The sequence below is a fragment of the Crocuta crocuta genome, unplaced genomic scaffold, assembly GCF_008692635.1.
Source record: "Crocuta crocuta isolate KB4526 unplaced genomic scaffold, BGI_CrCroc_1.0 scaffold32, whole genome shotgun sequence".
NCBI lineage: Eukaryota > Metazoa > Chordata > Mammalia > Carnivora > Hyaenidae > Crocuta > Crocuta crocuta.
In genome coordinates, this window is record NW_027529424.1 from 10,121,508 (window position 1) to 10,132,758 (window position 11,251).

The 11,251-nt window shown below is 39.6% G+C and overlaps 1 long non-coding RNA gene across 2 annotated transcripts; it reads left to right on the top strand.

The window, feature by feature from the left end:
* The first annotated feature begins 8,617 nt into the window (after nucleotides 1–8,617).
* Nucleotides 8,618–10,540, top strand: LOC144226936 (uncharacterized). 2 transcript variants are annotated; one of them, XR_013333786.1, is made up of 4 exons: nucleotides 8,618–8,652; nucleotides 9,028–9,172; nucleotides 9,908–10,018; nucleotides 10,117–10,540. It is a non-coding gene; the product is annotated as an uncharacterized LOC144226936 (long non-coding RNA). The 2 variants fall into 2 exon arrangements; XR_013333785.1 differs by having other exon boundaries at nucleotides 9,908–10,540.
* The last annotated feature ends 711 nt before the right edge of the window (nucleotides 10,541–11,251 follow it).

The following is an 11,251-nucleotide window of genomic DNA, read 5'->3' on the forward strand; positions in this document are numbered from 1 at the left end:
CATGAGTGACGGAGCCTCAACCAAGGCAAATATGACCTGCTGGTCCATCCTGCAGGATCCTGAAGGGACTTTCCCACAGTAGCTTACACGCTCGGGGCGGACAGACAGATTCAAATCCGGGGTGGCATTCCATGAAAAAGAATCAATGTTTATATTTAGAAATGACAAATTCCTGCTTCTGAGTATCACAAACCCTAATCCAGTACATTCCTGAATCATATATGATGTATCTCATTTTTGATGCAGTTATCCCAAGTTTTTAAAGCAGATTTGAGGGACGCCTGGGTGGCTCAGTCGGTTAAGTGTCCAACTTCAGCTCAGGTCGTGATCTCATGGTTCGTGGGTTTGAGTCTTGCGTTGGGCTCTGTGCTCTGTCCAGCCCAGAGCCTGGAGCCTGCTTCGGATTTTGTGTCTCCCTCTCTCTCTGTCCCTCTTCCACTTGTGCTCTGTCTCTCTCTGCCTCTCAAAAATAAATACATGTTAAAAAATTATAAGCAGATTTGAGACTATGGTAGAAAAAAGCCTGAACCAAATTTCAATATTTAACAGATAAAATCGCACAACATAATGCAACAGCCACCAAAGCATTAAGACTTGACTTAGGTGTGCACCATAGACTAGAATCTGCAATCAGGAAATAAAGTAAAGTAGGTTTGCTTTCAAACAGATTTCCCCTTTGTTTTCTTCTTGGCCTCCTTGGGTCAGCCACTGTGACTACTGATGTGGCTGTTTTAACTTGATTAGGGCTAACCAAAGCACTGTACTTATCACATTGTCTACATTTTCCCTCCAAACCAGCACGTGTAACTGAATTCGGTGGCAAGAGTTGAGAAAGGAATTTGATTCCACTGTCTTTTGCTGACTGTAAATAAACTGCTTGTAGATCTAGAGAATTCGTCATGTCAAACCTACCTCTGAGGAAATGCTGAATTTCACAAAAGATAACAACAACAACAACAGCAAAACCCTTGGATGAGTCAACTTCTTTTTTTTTTTTTTTTAATTTTTTTTTTAATGTTTTATTTATTTCTAGGAGAGAGAGAGAGACAGTGTGAGCAGGGGAGGGTCAGAGAGAGAGAAGTCACAGACTGAAACAGGCTCCAGGCTCTGAGCTGGCAGTCAGCACAGAGCCCGACGCGGGGCTCGAACCCATGAACCGCGAGATCATGACTTAAGCGAAAGTCGGATGCTTAACCGACTAAGCCACCCAGGCGCCCCTGGATGAGTCAACTTCTAAAACAAATTAGAACTTCAGATAACTTCAAAATGAGGAAAGGCTTTTACCAGCTGTAGAGTTAAAATGCAGATGGTTGTCAGTTTAGGCTCTTTATAAAAAAAGTCACACAAAACCCTGACAAGTGCAAAATAATTTGTAAAAGTCTGTGTGTGTGTGTGTGTGTGTGTGTGTGTGTGTGTACTCTGTATACTGTATTGTGTATGTGTATATACATGCGGTACTATATACTGTACATATATAAAACTATATACACACAAACATATACATGCATTGAAAAGTAGAATACTATAAAAATATATGTAGGAAGTATGTAGAATATACTGAGGTGTATTAAAGTACATAAAGTACTCTGAAAACTATAAAACACTAAAAGAAACTTAAAAAGACACAAAGAAATAGAAAGACATTCCATATTCATGGATTGGAAGAGCAAATATTGTTAAAGTGTTATACTACCCAAAGCAATCTACAGATTTAGTGTAACCCCTATCAAAATACCAACAGCATTTTTCACAGAACTGGAACAAACAATCCTAAAATGTCTATGGAACCACAAAAGGTCTCAAATATCCAAAACAATCCTGAAAAAGAAAAACAGAGCTTGTGGCATCAAGATTCCAGATTTCAAGTTATATTATAAAACTGTAGTAATCAAAACAGCATGGTACTGGCACAAAAACGGATGCATAGATCAATAAAACAGACTAAAAAGCCTAGAAATAAATTCATAATTATACGGTCAAATAATCTTTGACAAAGGAGAAAAGAATATGCAAGGGGAAAAAGCCCCTCTCTTCAACAAAGGGTGTTGGGAAAACTGAAGAGGTACATGCAGCAGAATGAAACAGGATCATTTTCTTACATCCTATACAAAATAAACTCAAAATGGATTAAAAACCTCAATGTGAGACCTGAAACCATGAAAATCCGAGAAGAGAGTACCGGCAGTAATCTGACAACATCTTTAACATCTTTCTAGATATATGTCTTCTAAGGCAAGAGAAACAAAAGCAAAAAATGAACTATTGGGACTTCATCAAAATAAAAAGCTTCTGCACAGTAAAGGAAACAACCAATAAAACTAGAAGACAACTTGTGGAATGGGAGAAGATATTTGCAAATGACCTATCTGATAAAGAGTTAGTATCCAGGATATATAAAGAACTTACATTTCAATGACCAAGAAATGAATGATCCAATTAAAAATGGGCAGAAGACATGAACAGACACTTTTCCAAAGGCACACACATGGCAGACAGATATATGAAAAGGTGCTCAACATCACTCATCGTCAGGGAAATACAAATCAAAACTGCAGTGAGATGTTGCTGCATATCTGTCAGAATGGCTAAAACCAAAAACACAAGAAACAACAGGTGCTGGCATGGATGTGGAGAAAAAGGAACTGTTGTGCACTGTTGGTGGGAATGCACACTGGTTCAGCCATTGTGGAAGACAGTATGGAGGTTCTTCAAAAAGTTAAAAATAGAATTAGCCTATGATCCAGCAATCCCACTACTAGGTATTTACCCAAAGAATACAAAGACACTAATTCAGAGGGATACATGCACCCCTATGTTTATTGCAGCATTATTTGCAAGAAAGAAATTATGAGAGTAACCCAAGTGTCCACGGATGAATGGATAAAGAAGATGTGGTGTATATATATATAATGGAGTATTATTCAGCCATAAAAAGAATGAAATCCTGCCATTTGCAGGACATGAGTGGATCTAGAGGGTTTTATCTAAGCCCAATAAGTCAGAGAAAGGCAAATACCAAATGATTTCATGCATATGTGGAATTTGGGAAACAAAACAAAGAAAAAGGAAAAAAGAGGCAAACCAAAACACAGACACTTAACTACAGAGAACAAACTGATGGTTACCAGAGAGGAGGGTACGGGGGTGGGTAAAGTAGGTGAAGGGGATTAAGAGCACACTTATTTTGATGCACTGAGTAATGTGTGGAATTGTTGAATCACTGCATTGTGCACCTGAAACTAATATAACACTGTATGTGAATTATACCGGAATTAAAAGAAAAAAAAAGAAAAAACCTCAAAGTATACAGAGTCTTTATAAAAGTGTATAAAAGCATATAAAGTACCTATTTACTATAAAAGTTTATGTCATAAATTAACATTACTAATATGTTAAATGTGTTAACATATTAACATTAGTAATATATACTAAGCATTAACTAGCATGTTAAAATATATGCTATTTTAATACATAATAATCTGATACCTATTCTTTTTAAAATATTCTAATATATTTTTAGAAATTGAAAGAGATCTGGTTTCCTTTCTGTTTGTGTTTTTACATGTGATGTCCACATTTTGCTCGTTTATTCCATTAGCTCTGGTCAAGGTATTCCCTCATTCTACGCCCACGCTGCCCACAGTGTATGAGTGAGTTTCCCCATTCTCAGACTTTCTGAGGAATAAGCTCAGGGCTTGTGATTTCACACACAACAGTCTCCACCACAGGAGATGCTTGCTAACAGCGGGTTGAGGATCACCGGACACTTACTAAAGGTGGACAGTAGGGGGCAGAGGTGTCCACGTTTCTCTGATTTGGGGAGCTCGGCTTCTGCTTGGAGTCCTGGAAACCATTTGACTTCAGACATTTGCTAACATTCACAACTTTCAGATGAAGGCTTCTTGTCTGTTCTTTTACTTTCCAGCCTCCAAACAAGTAGCTTTTTATCATTGTAAAAGACGAGTTTATTGAACAAAATTTGGGAAATACCAAAGGTATAACAACAGAAAACGAGACCAAGCCAACCACTCAAATTCCCACTGTCAAGGAACAAATATCTGATAATATTTTGTCTTATTTGCCTGTATAGTTTTTTGGGTGCATATGCATATATACAAAATATTATAATGCATGTATACAATAAACATATCGTATAAAAGTATACGGTATATATCATATTCACTCACACATGTACAGTTTTTAAAAATGCAGATCACTCTGTAATATTCAGTTATAATTTCTGTTTCTTTTGCTGAGTTTTGGTAGTGAACAGGTAAAATTCATTACAAAATACCAGGCTGAAGCACTTTGCGAAAGGGATTAAGTATTGTATGACCGGGGGCTGTGTGACGGAAATAGAAGGGTCTTTCCTCTTCAGCGTATCTGGGTCACAGAGACCCAGGCATGAGCTCATTACAAACCCACATTCTACTGTATTGTTGCAGAGTCTTAACTAGTTCCGGAATGTCAAAGTCTCGGCATATCTCAGAGTCTCTAAGCTCTCACTTTATATGCATGTGAGTGGTTTGTATTTTGTGCCTTAGGGATTTCCATTTTGAGATTATTCTAGCCTTTTCCCTAAATGTGTCCCACGGTATTTACTTAGAATAGTTTTCAACCATTTTGGTTCTCTGTCCTGTTACTTGGAAAGCTTGACTAATACAATCATTCAGGCCGTCAAGAACTAACAGTCAGAAATTAAATCAGTTCAGTTTACTCTTTCTCTGAAAAAAAATGTGTGAGGAGCTATGATAATCTAGTTCATGGAAAAATGGTAAACAGTACAAACTATCAACTCTCTGGCCTGTGTGTGAAATGCCACTCTCAGAAAACAATGGCTAGAAAGTGATGATTTTCTCTGTAACTTTTATGTCCGCTAAAAAAATAAATAAAGATTTGCTTCTCACTCAGTAAATGTTACTGGAAACCTGATATTCATGTGCACAGCATAGATAATATTAAAAAATAAATTCCACCTAATGTGAAAAGCAACACTGAAAAAAAGTAGAGGAAAATACAGAAAAGTCTCTTTCTGTCCATATGGAAGAAGAATTATTCACAGCAAATCCTGAATCATGAAGGCAATCCTTCGATCGATAAAATACATACTATGTTAAATATTTGACCAAATGTTCCATAGTAAAGATAACGAGCCACAGATAGGAAGAATAAATACATTGATAGTGTGTATACCCCATAAAAATCAGTAATCAAACTATTTAAAGTTGTCTAACAAATCCCCAAGGAGGAGACCCAAAAAGGGGAACAAAAAGTGTAGGAAAAAAGAAGAAATTCACTGAAGATGTATTTTTCATGGTCAATGGAGAGATACCATAGTGTTAAAAGTGGGGATGGGAGGGGAAATAAATTGACTGTCCGTTAGCAGGTAAGCATAGTTTTGTGTCGTTACAAGCTAGAATATATTACTTGGATTTTTGTATTCTTAAAATTGTTTCTTGAAATAGTCTTGGTTTCTCTTTCCAACAATTCACCCAGAGACACGAACAGGATCCAGTGCTATGTATGTAAGTTAAAATTTACATGTAACGGGAGAATTGCATTGAGTATAATTTTGTTCACATATTCTCAAGGCAATGTGCTTTTTAAAAACACAAGAAATGAGCGAAAATGAGCTAAATTTATATAAATGAAAATGGCTACTCTTGCTAAAGAGACTAATGTACCTGAAATCTTAGGTGTCTTCGGCTGAGACCGGAGCAATCGAAATGGAAATAGAGCTGCTTTCTATTTGTAAATTTGTGTTGGAGTAAAAGATAATCTCAGAATAGTGGAGAGTTCATGGAGTACTAAGATGTGATGAGAGGTAATTCCTAGAACAAAAAATATGAGCTAGAACAAATGGGCCAAATGATATTGTCTTGGTTTGGGAGGCTAGGAAGGTGGTCAGTTTAAGGTCTATAAGGAATTGTCATGCAGGGAAGATTACAGGGTACAGAAAAAAAAATAAAGAAAAACATCCAGCCACCTGATGATAGCGCCATCTTCCAAAAATAAGGCTCTGATCTTATTTCCACTGAATAACTTTTGATAGCTCCCAATTTCCTATAGTTTTGGTTTCATACTCTTTCAATAGTAAGTTTGGTAGCATTGAAAAACCATCAGTGTCATTCCAAAAATCTTTGCAAAGACCTTTCCTGAGAACTTGTCCCTCGCCTCATCTCAGGACACTTTGCACATTACTCCAGGTGTCCACTGAGTAGATTGGGGAAAAGATGTCATCAACGGCTCTAAAATTTAGTTTAAATTTAAAATAAGTCCTTGCAATGAACTCATCGGTAAATCCTTTAACGCCTTACGATTCAGAGAGATTTGGATCCTTGATCCCTCAGATGACTCAGTGTTATACAAAGCCTAAAACCTCAGGGTGGGGCTGGGGAGGCAACCCACATCAGTGACAATATGGAATTACCTAATCTTTTAATTATTGGTTATGAAATGAATCAGCCACGAAAACAGCAAGTCTTTTATGACTTTATGATGCCATTGTGTCTGTGAGCTCTCACCATCGGCTTCGCAGAACTTCTGTGGTGTTAGTGAAATTGTTGAGATTGCTGGCCAAGATTATTTTGTAAAGTTTATTTATTCATTTGTTAAAATAACTCTGGCCACATGGAAAGGATTATTTGGTGCCACTTAGCGATGGGTTGTGGTCCCATTTAAATGCTTTAGTATTGTATACAAGTAACATTAAGACGGGGCATCTTATTGATCTCATCACCTACAAAATGATATCGAGTGACGTACGACCCTGATAATTTACCAAATTTGGAAGTAAAATCTATTAAACCTGTTTGAAAACATGTGCATGTATTAAGCGAAGTGTGAGATAGTTAATTTCCCCACTACCTAGCTGGAAATTTCTTTTTCATTGTCCTTATTTACTTTTTATTACAGAAAAACTCTTAATCTTCGATATTAGGCCCCCAGTTTTACATAGTACCTAACAGGAAATTAGTAAATAAACACCGATGACAGCAGTACCCGTACCTCTCCCCCTCAACCTCCTCCATCTGGGTAGTGGCCGGCCTCTGTTATGTCACAAAGACTAAGCTCAAGTCTGATTCATTTTCAGTACTTGGATGAAGTATCCAGACAGTACTTGGATGGGAGGCCAGCAGTCTCTTGAGCCCAGCTGATTATTTCGTTTCCTGATCTTCATCAGTATGGAAACAGAAGATGAGCCAGGGGAAGTCAGGAGGATAGACCCTGACTGTACATAGTCAAAGAAGCTGGCAGCCCATAGGCAGAGGATGGGCAGAGGGCGCAGCTAGAATTGCTAAACAGCCAGTGAGCGGGAGGTGGGCATTTGCAGAAGAATTAAACCAGACAGTTGTGATGCTTAACTGAGCACTAGTCATGCCCAAGTTCTGCTCACGGAACACCTTAACTCCCATAAATAGCCTCCCACCCTCGTGACGAATGAGGACCTGCTGTGATTGACTTCCCATCTGTGTTATCAGCTTCTACACATTCCGATACTGGGTCTGGGTATGAAGGTTTCAGTACTGACCTAAACTTTGGCTGTTTATCCTCCAGACAGCCTTCTCAATAAACTGGTGGTTCAAAGCCTGTGTGGTAATGGGGGGTTCTGGAAGGTGTCTGGGGGGAGTGGGCAACACAGAGCAGGGGCAGCTCACCAATACTATTGAATATGAGGCCTGAACAGAAAATTTTCACTGGAACACCCAGAGCATTGTGCCACATTCTCAATCCTAAAATAAAGCCAGTGTTAGCCTCATATATGACATTATAGTCATTTTTCTCCAAAGTGGTTTTAGGTTCACAGCAAAACTGAGGGAAAGGTACAGAGATTTGCCATATGCCCTCCGACATGTATCCACAGCCTCCCCAGTATCCACATCCCCACCAAGAGTGATACATTCGTTACAAGTGACTGAGGAGCCCACACTGATGCATCATCATCACCCAAGGTTCCTAGCTGACATCAGGGGTCAATCTTGGTGTTGTATATTCTGTGGGTTTGGACAAATTCATCATGACATATATCCACCATTATAGTATCATACAGGGTATTTTCACTATCCTAAAAATCCCCTGTGCTCTATCTGTTCATCTCTCCTTCTCTCTAGTTCCCGGTGACCACTAACATTTTTACTGTACATAGTTTTGCCTTTTCTAGAAAGTTACTCAGTTGGAATCATACACTGTGTAAGCTTTTCAGATTATATATATTTCACTTAGTAATATGCGTTTACATTTTCTCCATGTCTATTCATGGCTTGATAGCTCATTTCTTTTTAGTGCTGAATAGTATTCCATTGTCTGGATGGACCGTGGTCTGTGTTTTCATTTATCTACTTAAAGACATCTTGGTTGCTTCCAGGTTTTGGCAATGGTGAATACACCTTCTGGAAACATCCGTGTGCGGGTTTTTGTGCAAACATCAAGTTTTCAGCTTCTTTCAGTAAATAAATACTAAGCAGCAACCACTACAGTTTTAAGAAAAGAATGACACGTGTCCTGGAAAATCAGAGAAAAAGAAGAAAATAAAAGGAAAACATAATCTGAGATGGAGCTCGTGGATTGTGCAATCCATCGAATCATCGGAAAGGAAGCTGGAGCGGTGATCCGGAGGGCTTCTCACCCATGAAATGGGTGTTTTGTGAGCAGGTTAGTCTTTCTCCATCTATTGAGTCAGAGTCTGGATTAGTCACACAATTCAGGTGACAGACTGGCCAAACACCGTCAGGGTTAATCAAAGGGTATCAAACACCTTTGCATAACACCCCTATTTACTTTCCGTCTGCTGACTGCCCTTCCGCATTGTACTTCCAGCTAGAGCATCATGCTTGGCATGGAAATAGACACTGTATATGCCACACTATTATTTCATGTCAGGGGGCTGCTTACGGCAACAGAGAGGCTTCTAAGGTGTCACGCTTTCCAGCATAAAAGTCGCACGTTTCTCCTAAAGTCATTTAATATTTCAATCCTAGAATACTCCATGATGTCAAACACTCTGAATCCTTTTACTTTTTGTCGCAGAACTGAGTAAAAGAAAACATCAACTTGCATAAAAATCCCACAGAGGTCGCTTGAAATCGAGCAGTAGGTGATACCGCGTGGCAGTCCGTCACCGTGCTAAGTGTCTTCGTGATCCGGAAAACATCACCGTCATGTGAAACAAATGGTACTTTTTATCAAATGTCACTCAGCTCCAGGGCTTGTTATGCATCTGTGTTCCATTCTTGGACACCCACACTGGGGTCGCAGTCAAAAGATATCTTGAGTTGGAACTTACAGAGCCCGTCAGTTAGTCTTACTCTGGAAGTAAAGGGACAAAGCAAGCACCACCGCACCCAGCTCTAAGCTCCAGTCTCTCTCTCTCTCTCTCTCTCTCTCTCTCTCTCTCTCTCTCTCTCTCTCTCTCTCTCTCTCTCTCTCTCTCTCTCTCTCTCTCTCTCTCTCTCTCTCTCTCTCTCTCTCTCTCTCTCTCTCTCTCTCTCACACACACACACACACACACCAAAGAAGGAAAGAAAGAAAGAAAGAAAGAAAGAAAGAAAGAAAGGCAAGGAAGCCATGTCTCACTTAGGACAAAGATGCACCCTTCTCTGTGTTGCTCATTTTTCAAAAAATTCTTTTAACATCTATTCATTTTTGAGAAACAGAGAGACACAGAGCACACGTGAGGGAAAGGCAGAGGGAGAGGGAGACACAGAATCTGGAACAGGCTGCAGACTCTAAGCTGTCAGCACAGAACCCGACGTGGGTTCAAACCCAAGGACGGTGAGGTGATGATGACCTGAGCCAAAGTCGGATGCTTAACCGACTGAGCCACCCAGGCGCCCCTTCTGTGTTGTGCATTTAAGTGAAGCCTAAAATTAGTGGACTTACAAGTCCCACGTTGCTCCTTCATTTTCAGAATTGGTGTATTTCCTGCATGAAGACGACCACAGCACACGTGTTTCGTGGTGGAGTCACTGTGTGTGGTCTCATGGCATCTTTGCACATAAACACACAAACAGGAAGGCAGGTAAGAGTCCCACCATTCAGGGAGAAGGATCACAGAGTGAATGATGGTGACAGCGAGTGGTATCGCCTGTCAGTGCAGATGGACTTCTCCCCAAATAGGCAGCTGCTCCCAGGCGACCGTGCTCCCTGGCACCTGCCAGCACATGACTATCAACAGTCACGGACCAGGCTGTGCCTCTCCAGTCTGGTGGTGCACATGTGAAGGAAGCATGGACGCTAAGCTCCCTGACCCGGGCGCTCGCACACTTTATCACACCGTCAGCATACTGTGTTGCAATGTCAACTTGCTTGTCGCCATCGCTAGACTGTACGCTTCCTGAAGGTTGACCTTGAGTCTGGCATCCAGTGGCCCTCCATACATATTCCTGGAATGAGTGAGTATGTGGACACAGCAGCATGAAATCAACTTAATTTTGTGGTTGTTTTAATGTGAAGGATGTAGATAACAACTGCTACCCTGTAAGCCGTGACTAATATTAATAGGTACTTTCATTCCTAATTACGCACTCGTGCTCCTGTTGATGTTTCTACAATAAATAAAGCCAGCTCCGCGGAACTCCCCATTCTCTGGAGACAATGGCAGGAGAACATGTGTGTATTCCCACTTCACGCAAGAGACTCCCAGGGGTAAAAATATTTGTGCATGTCTGATGAACTCTGGAAAAGAAGTGTCTGTTGTTCAGGGCTCTGAACTGTAGTTTGAAAGTTTAATGGAGATGAATTTTACTGCCATTACCTTGGGATCATATATATATTTCAACATTTTCATTCTGTTCCGTTTTCACACGTTCATTGTGTTTGGCAATACTGGGCAACTGTATGCATACACTGAATTTTGAGTCACAAAAGTAGGGTAAGTCACCTAAAACGCTTACTACATTTGCCTTCCAGGATAGATAAGTCATAGTAATTTCTACCTTAGATTCTTTTCTTAGGCCTCCGATAATTATTTCTAATCTACTTCTTAATTTCTAGTATTATTTATTTTTACTTCTATATGGTTTCCTAAGGATATCAAATGTTTCAAAATTATCATTAGTTGTCATAAGCAAATTTTGGTCATTTGATAAAATCTGACATACTACTTAAAACCCTTCATTCAAAATAATTCAGTTCACTAGACATACTCATAACTCAGTGGAGGATATTCTATTCATATTTATATGGCTTACATTACTAGGTGTGCAGTCAGGAAATGTCAATTATCATAGTTGTGGTGTGATTTCCCCCAAAA